The 11,831-nt window shown below is 38.7% G+C and overlaps 1 pseudogene; it reads left to right on the forward strand.

Moving 5' to 3' along the window:
• The first annotated feature begins 10,649 nt into the window (after positions 1–10,649).
• Positions 10,650–10,776, forward strand: LOC141374851 (U4 spliceosomal RNA; annotated as a pseudogene).
• The last annotated feature ends 1,055 nt before the right edge of the window (positions 10,777–11,831 follow it).

The following is an 11,831-nucleotide window of genomic DNA, read 5'->3' on the forward strand; positions in this document are numbered from 1 at the left end:
CCATAATGGCATTTTAATAAAATAGGTGCTTAATTTATCATTATGAATGCTAATTTTATTTTATTAAGCTTTATTATTAGCTGGAATAGAAATCATCTGTATTAATTAACCAAGATATCTTAAATTAGCATTCAACACGTTTAATGAAATTGAGTAGTTCTGAAAACATTTCAATACCTCATTGTTCATTTGCGAAACTGATTTTCTGTGTTGAGTTACATACATCATTTTCTTCAATTATAAATCCTAACATCTGACCTTCCCCCCCCCATTTAAATTGCAAAATCCAATTTTAAAGAGGTCATTGGGAGAAAAGTCATCTTTAAAAGGCTTAAGTTTCCTTTAAAAATTAAAAACTTAAATTTTTTGGCCTTCGTTAAACATGAAGTTACTTTTTCTAGGTAGCTGATTAAGGGAGCAAATAAAAACACCTATCCGAAGGGTGGATCCTAATATTAAAAGAAAGCAGCTCACCATTTTGCCACCCCCCCTTTATTAGTCTATTTTTCTGCCGAAGATGTATTGCATTTCTAATATCTCCAGAATAAAATAATGGATAAGAGATTTAAACTCTGTGGGCTCGATGAACTAGAGTCTTGGAAACCTGATCACTGCTAGAACCTGACGCCTGGTAGAAATCATAGAAACTCAGTATATGTTCGCCGAATGAAGGTAAGAAGCTGTAAGACTGTAGGTTTTCACAGAGCATGCAAACTTCCGTAATGAAAATAATGTAAAGTGTGGAAAAATAATAAATTGCCTGATAAATAAGAGGGTCTTCTTAGGAAACAAAGTCAGGTGTTGGGCTTTAAGAGGCGGGGCTAGTATCGCGGGTAAGTTCCGGCACCTTAAGAGAAACAGCGGACTACAAATCCCAGAGTACATCTCGAGCCCCGTCTCAGCAGGACTCGGGTTTCAGGGCCTTAGGAGCCGCCTCAATGTCTTTCTCCCTTTGCATGATGGGATCTGTAGTAAGACATGCCTTGCGGTGGCTTTATTTTCCTCTTGCTTCTCTCCTAAGCCTATCTTTTCCTCAACCTCCAGATCCGTGCTTTCAAAAAGTTTAGTCATTGTAACAGCCTGCGACTATAGTGGAGTTTCACTATTTCCCTGCATTCCCGGCGTGGGACTCTAGTCAACCCCCGAAAAGCGTGTAGCGACCTACCGGAGCACCAAGTTCGGTGCTCTTCAAGGGATGTTTGCCTTAGGGTCTCAACCCTAAATTTGAGTTATACACATCATTTAGATAATGGTGGTTCAAGTTTGCATAAGGGGTCACTGAGACAAATACGTGGGTTAAATTTGGGGGTTAGCCAATTGGTGACCTGACTGCCAATTCCGCTTCGCGCACACAGTAGGCTCGCACCACCGACCCCTCCACTAGGCAGCGCGCGCAGGCAGTGCGGTACTGCGCATGCTCAGTGCGTCGGCACAGGTTTCCGCAGTAGAGGGGGCAGCTCCGCCGCGGCGTCCGGGATTTCCAGCAGCGCCGACGTTCTGGTGTTCGCCCGGTCCTCGGCCTCCGCTGGCAGCGGGCGTCCCTCTGCTCCGCGACTTCCCGGCCGTCGCTCTAGCGCGCCCGGATCTGGCCCCCTGCCCCGCGAAGATGGCTGCCGTACGCCGGGCCCGCAGTTATTGCCGCTGCCTGGTGCGCTTCTCCGACCGAGAACTCTGCTAAGCCCGGTTGCAGCAGACGGGCAGGAGTAGACACCCGGACACCCAGCACACCTCCTTGGGGGAGCGGTGCAGAGGGGGCGCGGAGAGCCCCTCGACCGCGGCCGGCTGCCCCGCCAGCATGGTAACCCGGGAGGGGGCTCGGAGGGACACTTCGAGGCGGGAGTGCGGTGTGCAGAAGGGGCTAGGCCTGGGGGGAGCCCCTAGAGAGCGGGAAGTGGAGACTGGGAGGAGTGGGAGGTGCTCGGCCGCCACCCACTGTAGGGCCCTTGGCCTGAGCGGGAGTGGAGCGGGTGCCAGCCCTGACCGCTCCCCGGGTTCCTTCCTGCTGAACTCCCCCGTAGCCGGGACCCGATGTGAGGAAACGCGGGTGTGCAGGACAGCAGAGAAGAATGCCTCTTCTTCGTTCGCTGAGGACATTGAGCCAATCTTACCCCCCTCGAGGGATTTTATCAAAAGCAGTGAGCATAGGTTGAGGTGAGCCGTTGCAGCATCTAAAATTGGCGGGGGTGGGGGGGCGGGCGCGGAGGGAAGCCTTGGCAAACGGAGACACTTGTTGATTGCTACCCCCTCCGGAAAGCAGTACCCACGGAGAAGCCGTTCAGGTTCTTTAAGGAGTCCTGGGAATTAGGACGCACCTGCCCCATGACACGTCAGTGCGGAGGGTAGGATGTTGGCAGGCGGTCCTGGCGGTGTGGGATCAGAGGGATTATGTCTCACTTCGTAGCCGTGAGGGCCTGAGCAGCGTCAGTGCGGTCCAAATGGAGAGAGACTGAGTTAAGCTCCAGAAATTGACAACGCAGATTCCATGGGACTATTGCATGCTGGAATATGTAGTCTCTGCTCTAGGCTACCTTTCTTTGGCTTTGAATAAATTTCCCATTTGAGAAGCTAATCTCTGGCTAGGATTAAATGAATCAAGTGTGAAATGATACCAAACTAATGAGTTCATCGTAGACAGTCAAATATTTATTGAATAAATGGATGGCTGAAAGAATTTATTAAGTTAACCTGGAGGATAGAAAAAGCAGTAATTGAATGCCCTTCAGCTTTCAGAAGTGGTTCTCTAACCAGGATTAATCACTTAATTTTTTATATTTCATTAATACTGTGTGTAAAACAGGAGTAACATGATGGAGACATAAACTATTCAAGCGAAAGGTGCTGTTTAGGTCAGATTCAATTATGAAAAATAAAGTGAAAATCTCTGGGTGACAGCTGGGGACCTACTTATTTCAAGTGGTATTTGAGTTGGCAAAATGTAGTAAAACTCCCAATTTGATAGTTATCGTACTGCCAGAATCAAAGTAACAAAGGATTAGAATTCAAGAATAACACGGGAACTCAGGGGAGAAGGTGCTTTGTGTATTATAGATTTCTCATTTCTTTTCCTCATCCTTGAGATACGCACTGTACGTCCACATGACTCTGTTAATTCAGGCAATTTTTTTGAGTACTTATTAGAACTGGCATAATGCTAGACCCCCAGCACAATATTAGATCTTCAGTATAACCAGATCAAATCACCAAAGGTGATTCATGGTAAACTTTTAATCATAGAATGTCATATATGAAAAGGGACCTCGGAAGTTACCACATCCAACACCCTCCTTTTTTTTTTTTTTAAGGATTTTATTTATTTATTTGACAGAGAGAGACACAGCAAAGAGGGAACACAAGCAGGGGGAGTAGAAGAGGGAGAAGCAGGCTTCCTGCAGAGCAGGGAGCCCGATGCGGGGCTCTATCCCAGGACCCTGGGATCATGACCTGAGCCGGAGGCAAATGCCCAAGACTGAGCCACCCTCTCTTTACAGATGTGAAAGCTGAGGCCTGTACAGGCTTTTACTATGTCTCAAGCAATGTGTTTTGCCCTCTGAGATTACAAACATGACTGATCCTTGTTCCCGATGCACTGACTCTAAGGAAGAGACAAAATGTCAATACAAGTGTTAGGTGCTGTGATACAAAGGCAAAGTTTTGTAGGAAAACAAAGGCAATTCAGAGGACCAGAAAATGCTTCTTACTGGGATAATCCCGGAGCTGAACCTTGAAGGGTGAGAAATAGCCAAGTGAGGAAGAAATTATTCTGGATGGAGAGAGCAAGCAGCATATGCAAGAGCTTGGACCTGGAGAGAACAGAGAAAGCTCTTGAAAGAAGTCACTTTAGCATGACTGCTCGGATAGAGTTAGAAGGTTGAGTTACTAAGGGTATACCCTAGGGAGCTCAAGTCCCTTCCCATTAGCTGTACTTAGCGTTTACAGTAATAATTCAGCCTCTTACTGGAGAATGGAAAGAGCCTTTTCAGTGGGATCTATAAATTCAGAGTCCTTCATTATGTATTTTCCTATTAGGAGGAAAGCTCCCAGCTTAAAGAGACTAAAAAATACATTTGATGATACATTAATGCTTCCATTTTCCAGTTTTCTGGAAATTAATTCAGAATCTTGGCCTCTTTCATTTATTTTTTCATTAATTTATCCTTTACAGTGAGCCTAGCACTTCATTTTATACCAACTAGTTCAAGACTTAATGGCACCTCTGCTTTGAGCCTGGTAGTCAGAGATAAGATGTGGGGCTTATTTATGTTCCTCTGTAAAGTACTGCACGGATGTCTGGTGGCTGAGTTCAGAAATGTGTGTTAATATAAATGGTTTTGTCCTAGAAACAAATCACAATGAAAATCTACAATTATAAAGCTTACATCTTTGGAGCAAGTGAAATTGGTTTCATTATTTCTTATTTCTGACCCTCAGGTCATTTCCCCTATTGTTACATTATAGGACTGAACACATGAAGTGTTGAGCAAGTCCCATTTGCTAATAAGTCTGTTAGCCAGCAGATTGACCTGAGGCAACATGTCATTTTCCCTGGTGGGTAGGATTCAGTTTAATTTAGCAAACATATATTGAGAATACAAGGATAAAATGTAAGGAAACTGACCTGAGACCTGTACTAAGCCGCAGGCCATTCCACAGTAATTGCAGTCCAGTTTTATTCCACTTTAAATCAATCTAGTATATAAAAATCTGGGTTTGTGAAACAACAGACTTCTTTACAAAAACATTCACTATTACATGTCTTTGATTAATGAGCTTTCCTAGGACATTTAAAATAATAGACAAAAGTCATATTCACGTATTGGGAACATGCCAGTCGTGTAAAAGGAAAGACATCCAAATACGGACTAAAAACAGTCAAATTTTAAGTGATCCATGAAACAAAAACTATTTGCCGAACTCTATGCTGCAGCTACGTTATTTTTTGAAGCAAAGTTATTTTAAATCACCTACCAAAACATTTTAACTGAAGCACAGTAAAGTTGTTTATTCTACAGTGTTACTGAACTATCACATCATTAAACTTAGCTGTGAAGGGGATACCTAGAGAGAAGCAACTAAATATTTCACTGGATAGGTAGCTCAAGGAGATGTGGATTACAGAGGGCAACTGATGTTCGCATATTCCTGATGAATTCTTTTGGTTTTTCTCCCCTCAGGCAGAAGCTGAGGAAGATTGTCATTCTGATAATGTCAGAGCAGAAGATGATGAAAATGAAAGCCCTGCTGAAACAGATCTGCAGGCATGTTTCTTCAAGTGTATATTTAATTCTTATTCCATTGCATTCCATGCATAAGCAAAAATTGGCCGTACTTATGAAGATTTATCATTTCTTTCTCTTTTTTTTTTTTTGATTACTTATGTATTTAAGTAATCTCTATCCCCAGTGTGGGGTTCGAACTCACAACCCCCAAGATACATGAATAAGCAAAAATTGGCTGTACTTATGAAGATTTATCAGTTCTCTCTCTCTTTTTTTTTTATTTATGTATTTAAGTAATCTCTATCCCCAGTGTGGGGTTCGAACTCACAACCCCCAAGATCAAGAGTCCCATGCTCTTCTGACTGAGCCAGCCAGGTGCTCCAAGATTTATCGGTTCTTATTTGCATTGAATTTAACTGTATTTTCCTACTGGTTTACAGAATGTGCAAATTAAAGCTGTGTTACAGATTTTTTTTTTTTAACCATTTGTCACCATATATCATTGTAGTGTCATTGGCTATATTCCCTATGGTATACTTTTCATCTGTGACTGACTTATTTTATGTTAGTCCCCTTCCCCTTTTTGCCCATTGCCCCATTGTCCCCTCTTCCAGCCACCAAGTTTCCTCTCTGTATTTATGAATCTGTTTCTGTTTTCTTGTCTTTTGTTTTGTTTTTTAGATTCTACATATAAGTGAAATCGTATGGCATTCGTCTTTCTCTTACTTGACTTAGCATTATATCCCCTAGGTCCATCCATATTGTCAAGAATAGCAAGATCTCACTGCTTTTTGTGGCTGAGTAATACTCTGTGTGTGTGTGTGTACACACATATACGTTGACACATACAACATCTTTATCCATTTATCTATTGATGGATACTTTAGGTTGCTTCCATACCTTGGCTATTTTAAATAATGCTGCAATAAACAGGTACATATAACTTTTTTTTTTTTTTTCAGGTACATGTATCTTTTCAAATTAGTGTTTTAGTTTCCTTTGGATAAATACCCAGTAGTGGAATTACTGGATTGTATGTTATTTCAATTTTTATTTTTTTGAGGAACTTCCATGCTGTTTTCCACAGTGGTTGGAACAATTCACAAGGGTGCTTTTTTCTTCACATCCTCAACAAAACTTGTTATTTCTTATCTTTTTGATTCTAGCCATTCTGACAGGTGTGAGGTGATAATTCATTGTGGTTTTGATTTGCATTTCCCTGATAATTAGTGATGTTGAACATCTTTTCGTGTACCTATTGGCCATTGTCTTGCTTAGAAAAATGTCTATTCCAGTTCTCTACCCATTTTTAATAGGATTATTTGTTTTATTAGTATTGAGTTGTATAAATTCTTTATATTGGATTATTTGCAAATCTCTTCTCCCATCAGTAAGTTGCCTTTTTGTTCTGTTGATTGTTTCCTTTGCTATGCAGAAGCTTTTTATTTTGATGTAGTCCCAATAGTTTATTTTTGCTTTTGTTTCCCTTACCTAAGGAGACATATCCACAAAGATGTTGCTAAGGCCAATGTCCAAGAGATAACTGCCTGTGTTTTCCTCTAGGAGTTTTATGGTTTCGGGTCTCACATTTAGGTCTTTGAGTTTATGTTTGTGTGTGGTATGAGAGAGTGGTCCAGTTTCATTCTTTTGCATGTAGCTCTCCAGCTTTCCCAGCACCGTTTTTGCAGAGACTGTCTTTTCCCCCTTGCATATTCTTGCCTCCTCTGTTGTAGATTAATTGACCATTTAAGTGTGGGCTTATTTCTGGGCTCTCTATTCTGTTCCATTGATCTTTGTATCTGTTTTTGTCCCAGTACCATATGGTTTTGACTACTGTAGCTTTGTAGTGTATCTTAAAATCCAGAGTTGTGATACTTCAAATTTTGTTCTTTCTCAAGATTGCTTGGCTCTTCAGGGTCTTTGTGGTTCCATATGAATCTTAGGATTATTTGTTCTAGTTCTGTGAAAAATACTATTGATATATTTTTAAAAAGATTTTATTTATTTATGTGACAGAGAGAGACACAGCGAGAGAGGGAACACAAGCAGGGGAGTGGGAGAGGGAGAAGCAGGGTTCCCGCAGAGCAGGGAGCCTGATGCGGGGCTCGATCCCGGGACCCTGGGATCATGTAATGACTGAGCCACCCAGGTGCCCTGATACTATTGATATTTTAACAGGCATTGCATTGAATCTATAGGTTGACTTGGGTAGTGTGGACATTGTAACAATATTAATTCTTCCAATCTACGAGCATGGGCTATCTTTCCCTTTATTTGTATTGTCTTCCATTTCTTTTATCAGCATCTTATAGTTTTTAAAGTATAGCTCTTTCACCTTCTTGGTTAAGTTTATTCCTAGATAATGTCTTTCAGGTGCAATTGCAGATGTGATTTCTTAATTTCTCTTTTTGCTACTTTGTTCTTACGATATAGAAATGTAGCAGATTTCTGCAACATTTTGTATCCTGCAACTTTACTAAATTCATTTATTCAAATAGTTTCTTGGTGGAGTCTTTAGGATTTCCTATATATATCTGGAAATAGTGACAGTTTTACTTCTTCCTTACCAATCTGGATACTTTTTATTTCTTTTTTTTCTTTTAGAGAGAGAGAATGCACAGGAGTTAGAGGGTGTGGGGGAAAGGGAGAGAATCCAAGCAGGCTCCATGGGCACGTGTGGGCTTGATCCCCCGGCCCTGAGATCATGACCTGAGCCATAATCAAGAGTCAGACCGACTTAACCAACTGAGCCACCCAAGCACCCCATGGATACTTTTTATTTCTTGTTTGATTGCTGTGGCTAGCACTTCTAGTACTATGTTGAATGAAAGTGGTGAGTGGGCATACTTGTCCTGTTCCTGCTCTTAGGGGAAAAACTATGGATTTTTCACCATTGAGTATGATATTAGCTGTGGGTTTGTCATATATGCCCTTTATGATGTTAAAGTATGTTCCCTCTAAACCTACTTTGTTGGGAGAGTTTTTATCATGAATGGATGCTGAATTTTGTCAAATACTTTTTCTGCATCTGTTGAGATGATCATATGGTTTTTATACTTCCTCTTATTAGAGTGAAGTTTCACATTGATTTGCAAATATTGAATCACCTTTGCATCCTGGAATAAATTCCACTGATTGTGGTGCATGATCCTTTTAATGTGTTACTGAATTCAGTTTGCTAATATTTTGTTGAGGATTTGTACATTTGTGGTCATCAGAGATACTGGCCTGTAGTTCTCTTTTTTTGTAGTGTCTTTGTTGGTGTCAGGGTAATGCTGACCTTGTAGAGTAAATTTGGAAGATTTCCTTCCTCTTCTGTTTTTGAAATGGTTTGAGAAGAATAGGTACTAACTCTTCTTTAAATGCTTGATAGGAAAAAAAAAATGCTTGATAGAATTCACCTGTAAAGTCATCTGGTCTTGGACTTTTGTTTGTTGGGAGTGTTTTGATTACCAGTTCAATTGTGTTAAGGTAATTGTTCAAATGTTCTATTTATTTTTGATTCAGTTTTGGAAGACTATATTTTTCTAGGAATTTATCCATTTCTTCTAGGTTGTCCAATTTGTTGGCATATACTTTTTCATAATATTATCTTGCAATTCTTTGTATTTCCGTGGTGTCAGTTGTTATTTCTCCTTCTTCATTTCTGAAGCTACTTGAGTTCTCTTTGTCTTGATGAGTCTGGCTAAATATTTTTTTCTTCCCCCAAAAAACCAGCTCTTAGTTTCATTGATTCTTTCTGTTGGTTTTTTAGTCTGTTTCATTTTATGTCTGCTCTGATCTTTATTATTTCCTTCTTTGTACTAGCTTTGGGCTTTGTTCTTTTAGTTCCTTTAGGTGTCAGGTTAGATTGTTTATTTGAGGTTTGTCTTGTTTCTTGAAGCAGAAACTTGTATCACTATGAATTTCCCTCTTAGAACTACTTTCACTGCATCCCAAAGATTTTGGACCATTGTATTTCCATTTTCATTTGTCTCCCATGTATTTTTTTGATTTCCTCTTTGATTTCTTTGTTGATTTATTGGTTGTTTAGTCATATGTTATTTAGCTCCTTCGTGTGGTTGTGGTTTTCCCACTTTTTTCCTTGTAATTGATTTCTAGTTTCATAGTGTTGTGGTCAGAGAAAATACTTGATGTAATTTCAAACATTTTATTTTTTATTTTAATCCCAACATAGTTAATGTACAGTATTAGTTTCAGATGTACAATATAGTGATTCAATAATTCCATACATCACCCAGTGCTCATTATAGCAAGTACACTCCTTAATCCCCATCACCTATTTCACCATCCTCCCATCCACCTCCCCTGTGGTAACCATCTCAGACTTTTCAAATTTATTGAGAGATATTTTCTGGCCTAACGTGATCTGTCTTGGAGAACGTTTCATTTACACTTGAAAAATATGTGTATTCTGTTGCTTTTGTTTGGAATGTTCTGTATATATCTGTTAAGTCCAGCTGGTCTACTGTGTTGATTGATTTTTTTGTGTGTATGTGTTGATTAATTTTTGTTTGTTTCCTTATTGATTTTCTGTCTAGATTATCTGTCCGTTGATGTAAATGAGGTGTTCATGTCCCCTACTATTGTGTTACTATCCATTTTTTCTATGTTAATATTTGCTTTATATATTTAAGTTCTCCTATATTGGGTGCATAGGTATTTGTAATTGTTTTATCCTTCTTTTGGATTGATCTTTTTATCCATTTTACATTATTAAGTAGTGCCTTTCTTTGTCTCTTGCTACAGTCTTTATTTTAAAGTCTGTTTTTTCTGATACAGGTATTGCCTTTTTTTTTTTACTTCCATTTGAATGGTATATATTTTTCTCTCCCTTCACTTTTAGTTTGTGTGTGTCTTTAGATATGAAGTCTTTTTTTTTTTTTTTTACTAAAATGTACAGTAAGTAAATAAAAGGTACACTTTATTGGCTTATCTCTAAATATTTCTGTCACACACTTTTTATTTTAGTCTTACAAATTTTATTTTAAAAAAGAAGATATACTGTGAATTAAATATTGTATGTGGAAGTTTTTATGAATGGATGTTGTACTTTGTCAGATGCTTTTTCTACATCTTTTGAAATGATTATATGGTTCTCATCCTTTCCCTTATTGATGTGATGTATCACATTGGCTGATTTGCAAATATTGAACCACCTTGCAACCCAGGAATAACTCCTACTTGATTGTGGTGAATGATTTTTTTAATGTATTTTTGGATTTAGTTTGCTGGTTTCTGTTGAGGATTTTTGTATCTGTGTTCATCAGGGATATTTACCTGTAGTTCTCTTTTTTAGTGGTGCCTTTATCTGGTTTTCTTATCAGGGTAATGCTGGCCTCATAGAATGAATTTGGAAGTTTTCCTTCCTCTTCTACTTTTTGGAATAATTTGAAAAGAATAGGTATTAACTCTTCTTTAAATGTTTGGTAGAGCTTTGCACAGTGGCAATGTTATAGCTAATGAAGTTTATCCAAGGCACAGTTATTGCTAATTAAATATTTGGTAGAATTCCCTGTGAAGCCATCTGGTCCTGGACTTTTGTTAGTTAGGAGGTTGGTTTTTTTTTTTTTTTAATTGTTACTGATCCATTTTCTTTGCTAATTATCAGTCTGTTCAATTTTCTTTTTCTTCCTTTTTGAGTTTTAGTAGTTTATGTGTTTCTAGGAATTTATCCATTTCTTCTAGATGTCTGTTTGTTGGCATATAGTTTTTCATAATATTCCCATAATTGTATTTCTGTGGTATTGGTTGTTATTTCTCCTCTCTCGTTTGTGATTTTATTTGATCCTTTCTCTTTTTCTTGATAAGTCTGGCTAGAGATTTATCAATTTTATTGATTGCTTTTTTTTTGCCAAAGACCCTGCTCCTGGTTTCATTGATATGTTCTATTGTTTTTTTTTTTTTTTTTTTTTTAGTTTCTTCATCATTTATTTCTGCTCTAATATTTACTATAACCTTCCTTCTGGTTTTAGGTTTTGTTTGTTCTTTTTCTACCTCCTTTAGGTGTAAGGTTAGGTTGTTTATTTGAGATTTGTCTTGTTTCTTGAGGTGACCAGCATTGCTATAAACTTCCTTTTTAGAACCAATTTTGCTGCATCCCAAAGGTTTTGGACTGTTGTGTTTTCATTTTCATTTGTTTCCGTGTACTTTTTAAATTTCTTCTTTTATTTCCTGGTTGACTCATTTATTGTTTAGTGTCATGCTATTTAACCTCCATATATTTGTGGTCTTTCCAAATCTTTTCTTGTGGTTGACTTCTAGTGTCATAGTGTTAATGGTCACAAAAGATGCATGGTATGACTCCACTCTTCTTGGCATTTGTTGAGTTTTGTTTTGTCGGCTAATATGTGATCTGTTCTGGAGAATGTTCCTTGTGCACTTGAAAAGAATGTGCATTCTTATTTTGCATAATTCTCTTTTCTCTTTTGTTCAGCTTGATTACTTTCCATTACTCTGTCTTCTGGGTCATTGATTCGTTCTTCTGCTTCTTCCAGCCTGCTGCTTTTTCCATCAAATGTGTTTCTCATTTCGTTTATTGAATCCTTTATCTCTATGTTATTCCTTATCTCTGTGTTAATGATCTCACTGATGTCTTTCACTCTTCTCAAGTCC

This window comes from Callorhinus ursinus, unplaced genomic scaffold, assembly GCF_003265705.2.
Source record: "Callorhinus ursinus isolate GAN/ISIS: 27379988/994484 unplaced genomic scaffold, GSC_fseal_2.0 scaffold22, whole genome shotgun sequence".
Lineage (NCBI taxonomy): Eukaryota > Metazoa > Chordata > Mammalia > Carnivora > Otariidae > Callorhinus > Callorhinus ursinus.